Raw genomic sequence first — 10,585 nt, forward strand, 5'->3', positions numbered from 1 at the left:
AGTCTGTAATATGATTGAGTGCTCAGCCAGTTTGATAACCCCAGAGCATTTAATGATTGGTGGCTTCTGTGAATAGTAGCAGGTAACATGAAAGGTGGAGCTTGTGTCACTTGCAGTATTTTGTACAGTTTTGGGCACTTTATTTAACAGAGGATTTATTTGACATTGGAGAGGGTTCAAAGGAGGTTCATGAGATAGATTCTGGGAGTGACAGACTTAAATGTATGATTGCTTGCTCTGGTATCTCATTGAAACCTCTTGAATGTTGTAAGGCCTAGATAGAGTGGATGTGGAGAAGATGTTTCCTATTGTGGGGGAGTCTTGGACCAGAGAGCACAGCCTCGGAATAGAAGGACATCCATTTAGAACGAAGACAAGGATGAATTTCTTTAGCCAGGGGGTGGTGATTCTGTGGAATTCCTTGCTGTAGGTGGCTATGGAGGCCAGGTCATTGGGTGTAATTAAGGCAGAGGTTGATTGGTTCTTGATTAGTCAAGGCTTGAAAGGCTATGCGGAGAAGGCAGGAGAATGAGGTTAAGAGGGAAATGGATCAACCATGATGAAATAGCACAGCAGACTCAATTGGCCAAATGGCCTAATTCTTCTTCTATGTCTTAAATTCTTATGGTCTTATGCCTCAATAAATCCCTGTGAGCAGTCTTCTTCTACATCGGTAGTAGACACGGTTGCTTCATTGTCATTACTAAATGACAATAAAAGAGGACTGCTTGTCTTCATAATCTAATTGCAAAATGGGGTGAGAATCAGCCCCTAATAATGGAGGGAAGAGCAATGGGGATGGGCAGCCACGACGGGGAGCTGAAGGCAAGAAATAGCTGGAGTGACAGGCTCCAGAAGATCTTAAAATTAATAGGAACAAAATGGAGCTCATGAGGGATTGGTTGGGGAATAGTAGCCAGAAGAATTCTGGATCCCTGGTTTTAATCTCCACACCCAAGAATACAAAAGCAAAGAGCTCATTTTTGCATATCCACTGGAATCTGCTACTGAAAGTGCTTCTCTTGTCTGAGGGTACGTCCACACTACGCCGGATAATTTTGAAAACGAAGCTTATTCTCTTCGTTTTGCCCTCCTGTCCGCACTGAGCCGGCGTTTTCAGCCCCCGAAAACGGAGATTTTCGAAAACACTCTCCAGAGTGAATAAATCTGAAAACGCTTAATATCCGGCTTAGTTTGTACGGGGTAACCGGAGAGATTTTAAAACGCTGTCATGACAACACCACAACAATGCTTTTTTCTGCTTCTGCTTGGTACTGCGCAAACTGTTATAACGTGCAGTCGGTGTAAACGGCGTGAGAGTTAAATTGTAAAGTGAGCTTTTTTGACTATTTAGAAACGCTGTCATGACGTGTCGGAACAGATGTTCGTTGTTTTCTTGAATGCCACCACCTAACAATTTCAGAACAGACGGATGAGACTGATGCCAGTTGACCCATAGCTTACTGAATAAATAAGTGTACTCACTTCGCCCTGTTTTCTGTCCTTGCTTGTATGAAGGTGGTTTACCTATTTATGCAAGTACTTCTCTGACAATAGATGTGTAACAGCCTAATGTAACATTGTATGGAAATACAAGATAACGCTGATGCAGACGTTTTATACATTTAACAAGGTGCTTTATTAATGTAGCGGAGTTAGTCAGTTTTTCAATGTTCGTCGTCAGCTGGGTCATACTGTCCGTGAACTCCCTGTCGGTTGCCTCCATACACTCCAGTATTTGTTTTTTTTAAGTTTTAAGTCCTCCTGTGCGAGAGCCAAGAGCAATTCCTTTAAAGTTTTTCTACTCTGTAGCTGGACAAACGCGCACGAAGTATATCGTTTCCTCTTCGCCTGTTTTCTGTGTGTCCTGCGCATGCCCAGTAGGAGGAGATTCGCCCAAATATCCGCCTAATGTGGACGGAGATATTTTGAAAAACGCTTAGTGTGGACGCCTGTCGTCTTCACTCGAAAGCGGCGTTTTCAAAATTATCCGGTGTAGTGTGGACGTAGGCTGAGAGTCAATTTCTGGAAGCTGTTCCATGAGATGAATTTTAATCAATGGAGACTTCTTTTTATCTGATCCATTCACTTTGCCCACCAGCTTCAACTTTACCAAGTAAAAATTAAAAAAAAACATGAATAAATTATGGGTGTAAGCTACACCACGAAAAACTGAGATTTTTTGTTAAAACTCCAACTTAAATGATGTGATATTCAAAGTTGTCAACTGCTGCCGCCTTGGAGATTTCCATTTTAATGCAGTGGATTGCGGTTAATTGGGCCACGGGTTAATCGGGACAGCTGCTTAATTTGGGACAACTCTTAAAAAACAAAAACCAATTGAAAGAATAGCCAGGCTTCCCTCCGTTTATTTGGGACAGTTTGCCACTTGGAACAGGAGGCTTGCTGAACATTTTCTAACTAGCGTTAGTTGTGTGCACATTGCGTGGCCGTTAGACACTACACTGTACTTATAGTGAAGTTTTTAAGTAGCGTCAGTTGCAAGTGTTTGTGTTCAAAAAGCTGTGATTTTTGTCACTGACATTTTGCTAGAAATAAGCAGTAAGACAATTCAAAATTGTTTTGCTTACTGCTGTTTCAAGCATTCAGACTTGAAACAGCCAGGAGTGAAAATGAAATGAAATTACTTCAACAAGTTTCATTACTTCAAGTTTTCATTACTTCAAGAATTACAAAGGTCTTAAAGGTATTGACAATCATCTTGAACGTTACCTTTGGTCCCCACCGGACACTCAGCTGGTTCCAAGTGGCTGTTTGCATGTGACAGCGATCACGCTCCAGTACACCACTTCAATAGGCAGGCTAAAGCAGGTGAGGGTAGATGGCAGGTCTTATACCCCTGTGAGATAGGGACATGTTTGTCCTAGCATGTGAAGTCAGCTCGGGCAGACCAGGCAGATGAGACCTACAGTGAGATCCAATGAAGGCAGTTCTGCAACGCTTTGTGAAGAGCAAAGGGGGTGGCAAGGCACAGAAGAAGTCATGGTCATCCACTGCAACCAGGGAAGACCCCAGTTATAATATCTTCTAGTCACACTGGACTCAGATTTCTAAGATGAAGTGAGTAAAACTGCCCCAGTGTAACAGCTTTTCCACTTTAAAAACTCTCCTTGTCATCGTCGGACATGGCAGAAACCAGCAGTAAAAATTGGTAGTGTTCTAACTTGTTCTGTATTTTATTTAAATGCATAACTTATTACTCAGTTCATGCTATTTTGCCTTTTTTGTACCTTTTTAATTATTTCCATTAAATTTAGGCTAATTGGGGCAGCTGCTTAATTAGGCCAAAAGTTACTGGTCCCAATGTGTCCCAATTAACTGGAATCCACTGTATTAGAATTTACCATAAGCATTTAGGAGACAACAACATCAGAGAAGTTGTGGGTTCTTGGCCATTGTTATTCCAGATTGTGGAGCTGGTCATTGTTGGCATTGTCCTTTCCAAGATTGTGGCGAGCTGCCTTCTGGAACTGTTGTAGCCCTTCAGGTAAGAGTTCTCCCACAGTACTGTTGGGAAGGGAATTCCAGGACATGGGCACAGTGGGAGTGGAGGAGTGGCAGTGTATTTCCAAGTTGGGATGCTGTGGGGATTGAAAGGGAACCTGTAAGTAGTGTTAGTAGTCAAGTCAAGTCAAGTCAAGTCAAGTTTATTGTCATTTCAACCATAAGCTGCTGGTACAGTAAAGAGTAAAAATGAAACAACATTCCTCCAGGGCTCTGGTGCTACATGAAACAACACAAAACTACACTAGGCTATGTGAGACAGCACCAGGCTACACTAGACTACGTAAAACAAGATAAAAACTGCACTAGACTACAGATCTGCACAGGACTACATTAAGTGCACAAAACAGTGCAGGGCAGTACAATAATTAGTAAACAAGACAATAGGCACAGTAGAGGACAAATTACAGTATAATAATGAATAATGTAGATGTCAGTCTAGACTCAGAGTATTGAGGATTCTGATGGCTTGGGGGAAGAAACTGTTGCATAGTCTGGTCGTGAGAGCCCGAATGCTTCAGTACCTTTTGCCAGATGGCAGGAGAGAGAAGAGTTTGTGTGAGGAATGCATAGGGTCCTTCACAATACTGTTAGCTTTGAGGGTTCTCAAAGCCAAGATTGGACTCATAAGCCACTTGAGAGCCCATAAGTAGATCAACAGAATGAAGACCATCATCCTTGACCTCGAAGGATAGCCACAACGAGCTTTGCAGATGCAGCGTGTGGTGTAAATGTCTGTAATAGTGGGAAGAGAGACCCCGATGATCTTCTCAGCTGACCTCACTATCCGCTGCAGGGTCTTGCGATCCGAGATGGTGCAATTTCCGAACCAGGCAGTGATGCAGCTGCTCAGGATGCTCTCGATACATCCCCTGTAGTATGTGGTGAGGATGGGGGGTGGGAGATGGACTTTTCTCTGCCTTCGTAGAAAGTAGAGACGCTGCTGGGCTTTCTTGTCTATGGAGCTGGTGTTGAGGGACCAGGTGAGATTCTCTGCTAAGTGAACACAGAAATTTGGCGCTCTTAACAATCTCAAAGGAGGAGTCGTCGATGTTCGGCAGAGAGTGGTACTCCATGCTCTCCTGAAGTGAACAGCCATCTCTTTTGTTTTGTTCACATTCAGAGACAGGTTGTTGGCTCTGCACCAGTCTGTATGCTGACTCATCGTTCTTGCTGATGAGACCCACCACAGTTGTGTCATTGGCAAACTTGATGACGTGGTTCGAGCTGTGTGTTGCAGCACAGTCGTGGGTCAGCAGAGTGAACAGCAGTGGACTGAGCACACAGCCCTGGGGGGCCCCCGTGCTCCGTGTGATGGTGTTGGAGATGCTGCTCCCGATCCGGTCTGACTGAGGTCTCCCAGTCAGGAAGTCTAGGATCCAGTTGCAGAGGGGGGTGTTCAAGCCCAGCAGTTTCAGCTTTCCAGTCAGGTGCTGAGGAATGATTGTGTTGAATGCTGAACTGAAGTCTATGAACAGCATTCAAACGTATGTGTCTTCTTTGTCCAAGTGGGTGAGGGCCAGGTGGAGGGTGATGGCAATGGCATTGTCTGTTGAGCGGTTGGGACGGTACACGAACTGCTGGGGGTCCAGTGAGGGGGGCAGCAGGGTCTTGAAGTGCCTCATGATGAGCCTCTCGAAACACTTCATGATGATGGATGTGAGTGCGATGGGACGGTAGTCGTTGAGGCAGGACACTGAAGACTTCTTCGGCATGGGGATGATGGTGGGGGGCCTTGAAGCACGTTGAAACGATGGCACTGCTCAGGGAGATGTTGAAGATGTTAGTGAGAACATCTGCCAGCTGGTCTGCACATCCTCTGAGCACTCTGCCAGGAATATTGTCTGGTCCAGCAGCCTTCCGTGGGTTTACCTTGCATAGAGTTTTCCTCACATCAGCCACGGTAAGACACAGCATGTGGTCATTGGGAGGAGGAGTGGTCTTCCTCGCCACCACGTCATTTTCTGCCTCAAAATGAGTGTAGGAGTTGTTCAACGCATCTGGGAGGGAGGCATCACCAGCACGGGCAGGTGATGTTGTCCTGTAGTTGGTGATGTCCTGAATGCCCTTCCATTCCAGTAGGTGGCACATATTGGTGAGTGGTTGGAATTGCTTGGGCAGGTACCCACTGCATCTTGTAGGTGGGACACACTGAGTTACTATTTGCCTGTGGTAGAGGGAACGAAGGTTTCAGTTGGTTGATGGTGTGTCAATCAAGTGGGCTGCTTCAGCCTGGAGAGGAGTGAGCTTCCCTAAAGCTGCTGGTGCTGCTCTCCAAGTGAGGTGAGTCACAATACCCAGCATGGCCTGCATGGTGGAAGTCCTTGATGCATCCATCATCCAGGCCATGCTACTTCTCATTACTAGCATTAGTCAGGATGTACAGAAACCTTAGGTCCCCCAGCACTAGGTTCAGTTATTATCCTTCAACCATCAGGCTCCTGAACCAGAGTGGATAACCTCTCTCAGCTCAACTCTAAACTGATTCTATGACCTAAAATCTCACTTTCAAGAACTCTACAACTCATCTTCACAGTATTATTTTTCTTTTTATTATTTATACAATTTTCCTTCTTTTGCACATTGATTATTTGTCAGTCTTTGTTTATGTATAGTGCTTCATAAATTCTGTTGTGTTTCTTTACTTTCCTGTAAATGCCTGCAAGAAAATGAATCTCAAGGTAGTATATGGTGATATATACTGTATGTACTTCAATAATAATTTTACTTTGACTTTGGTATTGATCTAAACTGGTATGTACGTGGCAGGTCTAGTTGAGTCTCGAGCGAATGGGGATCCTAAGTATGGAGGTGTGGGGAACTAGATGGTGGCAGGACCATAGATTGTGATGAGGATGGCACTGATCGTCACTTATCAGCCCATGTTTAAATGTTGTCTAGGTCTCACTGCGTGCTGCCTTGGTGCCTGTCGGTGTCTGTAAGGAGTTTGTACATTCTCCCTGTCTTCTTCTTGGGCTCTTAGTTCCAGTGGACCATACCAAAGTCAATGGTATAGTTGGAGTTCATCAGTGTTTCTGTAATCCATTGTATCCACTGTATGGGGGATAGGCCTATACAGTTTCAACAGAGCCTAGTTGGCTGGCCTTACCCAATTCCACCTTTCACGTCAGGGATGTAGGGTTGGCCTTTGAGAGGCAAAATTCTCCCTGTGACCACATGGATTTCCTCCAGGTGCTTCAGTTTCCTCCCATAGTCCAAAGATGTCCAATTAGGGTTAGTAAGTTATGAGCAAACTATGTTGGCGACGGAAGCGTGGCGACCCTTGTAGGCTGCCCAACACAATCCTCACTGACTTGATTTGATGCAAATGATGCATTTCAATAAAATCATTTGCCTCAAATCAAATAGGTGAGGATTGTGGTGGCAGTCCACAAGTGTTTTAATGCACATGTGACAAATAAAACTAACCTTTAAGTAAACCTCCTCATTCACTGCTTTGCAAGCTGACCTGTAAGCAATGTTCAAAGTACTCGCACTACTTTCCAACTCTTACTGCATTTTTGCCATTTACTTGCAGTTGGAAGAAATGCACTGAAAGGATTTTGGAGGAATTTTAAAATGGCAGAGTAGGAGCAACATCTTATATTCCATCTGAATACCCTCCGACCTGATGGCATGAATATCGATTCTTTTATCTCTTCACAACTGCCTTTTACTTCCCCTGGGTCCTCTCTTCATTCCCTTTCTCCCATGGTTCACTCTCCTCTCCTATCAGATTCCTTCTTCTCCAGCCCTTGATCTTTCCCACCCACCTGGCTTCACCTATCACCTTCCAGCTAGCCTCCTTCCCTCCCCCCACCTTTTTATTCGGCCATCTTCCAGCTTCCTTCTCAATCCTGAAGAAGGATCTCGGCCCAAAAGGTTGACTTGTTTATTCATTTCCACAGATGCTTCCTGACCTGCTGAGTTCCTCCAGCATTTTGTGCGTGTTGCTTTGGATTTCCAGCATTTGCAGACTTTCTCATGTTTAAAGATGACTGCAGCATTGACTTAAAATTTACATTTTCAAAAGAAAGCATGCAAATTAAGAATGATTTTCGTATTTTAATCCATTATGCCTGGTGGATTTTCTTTATTGCAGCTAATGGTTCTTTGGGTTAGTTTGTTTCACTTCCCAGATATCAGACGTTCTGTAGTCTTTGTCTAATGTTGCTATTCTCCCGCATAGAGTCACCTGAGAGTTGTGATGGAGATTTAAGTCGACGGCTGTCAGACTGACGGCCACTCAAGTTTTTTGATCGTGGATCATTGCAGCTTGTCACGGAGGGCAGACTATTGTTAGGTTCTGATGGAGAATGAAAGACTGCACACGTGATGTGGAGTTGCGTCAGGGGCTGAAGTGCGTTGGAGGAAAAATAATGCTGAGGACAAGCGGCGAGGAATTCACATTGTCTGTGAGAAATCATAATGGGTGCAGACAGGATGAGGAGAAAGATGCAGTGAAGAGGCTCCCTAATGAGAATCAGATTGCAGAAAGGAAGATGCTGGATTCCACAACTGGATGGAAGACTGTTTCTCATCAGTGTCTGGGCAATCTTCATACTCTCCCAGAGCACAGGGACCAGGTTGATATATATTTCAACAGAGATCTCCGAGCTTAAGCCTGCACCTGGGAATACCACAGGCAGTGGGGGCCTCCGATTTTTCTTCTTAAATTGAGTTACACTTCAAAATTCTTTGCCCTACAGAAGCTTATGCATAATCAGGCCCAATTGCTCACTCCTAAATTAAGAGCAGCCTTTGTGCAAATGAACAATTATATGAAAAACAAGTCTTTTGTTATTTTCAATGAGGCAGTAAGTGGAAGAGATCTCTAACTGCTTGAATTGAACACTAAAATTTGATATAAATTCAATACAGGACATTTTGACACTCGTATTGTATTTTTTTTTGAAAAAAGCAAAACCATTTTTAATGTAATTTGAACATTAGAGGTAACTGTCCAGAATGAAAGGACTGAACCGTCTTTTGCCTGATGACGGTCAGTATTAATAAGCAAATGTACGTAATCTGCACCTTCCAACCATTGTCCCCCTCACTGTGATTTTGAGTTCACTTCACTCATCAGCTGTAGATAAAACTCGAGGCTTTGTAACACAGAAATTTTGCCAGGACACCTGGCTCTATGATTTATATTTCTCGTTGGATCTGAACCTCACTTCTCTAATGCAACACACACAAGATGCTGGAGGAACTCAGCAGGTCAGGCAGCATCTATGGGAATGAATAAGTAGTTGACATTTCAGCCAAAGATGTGTGGCGTGATCCCCTCCTCCTTCCCTTTCTCCCATTGTCCACTCTCCTCTCCTATCAGCTTCCTTCTTCTCCAGGCCTTTACCTTTCCCACCCACCTGGCTTCACCTATCACCTTCTGGGCTATCCACCTTCCCTTCCCCTCACCTTTTGCATTCTGTTGTCTTCCCCCTTCCTTTCCAGTCCTGAAGAAAGATCTGGGCCCAAAACACTGAAAGTTTATTCATTTCTATAGATGCTGCCTGACCTGCTCAGTTCTTCCAGCTTTTTGTGTGTGTTGCTTTGAATATCCAGCATCTATAGAATCTCTGGTGCTTCTCTTAACAATTGTTTCTGTTGACTGATGCTTACACTACTCTCTCCAGGAACCTGTACCCTTTACAGATTAGAGGGTTAAAGGTGATGGACACTGCCAAAGAAACTCATTAGACCAGAAGACCATGGGACAATAAGACACAGGAGTAGAATTAGCCATTGGCCCATTAGGAATTCAATCGTGGCTCATTTATTTTCCGTCTCAACCCCAATTTCCTACCCTCTCTTTGTAACCTTTGCCATTCCTACTTATCAATAATCATTCACCCTACACTTCAAATAAACCCAATGACTTGGTCTCTACAGTAGTCTGCGGCAATGAATTCCACAGATTTACCAAGCCTAGCTAAAGAAATCCCTTCCCATCTCTGTTCTAAAGGGAAATTCTTCTGTTCTGAGCCTGTGCCCTCTGGTCCTCGGCTCTCCAACTACTGGAAACAAACTTTCCATCTGTATTCTATCTAGGCCTTTCAATATTTGATAGGCTTCAATGAGGTCTCCCCTCATTCTTCTAAACTCCAATAAGTTTAGGTCCAGAGCCATCAAATGAATGGTCCTCAAAGATTAACACCTTCATTCCTGGGATAATCTTCATAAACCTTCTCCAATGCAAGCACACCAATTCTTACATATGGGGCTCAAAACTCCTTTCAATACTCCAAAGGTGGTCTGACCAACACGTTATAAAGCCGCAGCATTGCATCCTGATGATTATTTTCTAGTCTTTTTGAAATGAATGTTAACATTGCATTTGCCTTCCTTTCCACTGTCTCAAACTGGAAGTTAACCTTTAGAGAATCCTGCACTTCGACTCTCAAGTCACTTTGCACCTCCAAATTCTGAATTTCTAAATAGCATATGCCTTTTTTTCCATCTACCAAAGTGCATGGCCAAACACTTCCCTACATGATATTCTATCTGCCATTTCCCTGTCCATTCTTCTAATCTGTCCAAATCCTTCTGCAGACTCTCTGCTCCCTCAACACTATCTGCTTCCCTACCTATCTTTGTATCGTCCACAATTATCAGTTGGGGAGAAAGTCTGAAGATGTCTTGCTTCTCAACATTCAGTAGGGCCATCAGAGAGCCTGCTTAAAATGTGTATATGGAACGTTACTTTACACTGAGTTTGGATTGTTGAATAAACAATAGGAATACGAGAAGCCAAAGCCAAAGAAAGATCATGTAGTCTATTAAGTCTACACTGCCATTCAGAAAGGTCGTAGCTGATCAGGTGCCTCATGTCCACTTTCCCTCTGGATCATCATATCAGCGATTTTTGATATCCAGGAATTGACCTCTACTTTGAATGCACTCAATAACCAACTGTTGACAGAGGCCTGGGATGGATAGACAGTTCCAAAGCTTTACAATCTTCCACATAAAGAAGTCTCATCATCACAGCCCTGAATTGCTCTCTGATTTATATGGTGATTCGGCCCCGGTATCCTTCATTTTCTACCCTATGAAC

Source organism: Mobula hypostoma, chromosome 23 (assembly GCF_963921235.1).
Source record: "Mobula hypostoma chromosome 23, sMobHyp1.1, whole genome shotgun sequence".
Classification (NCBI taxonomy): domain Eukaryota; kingdom Metazoa; phylum Chordata; class Chondrichthyes; order Myliobatiformes; family Myliobatidae; genus Mobula; species Mobula hypostoma.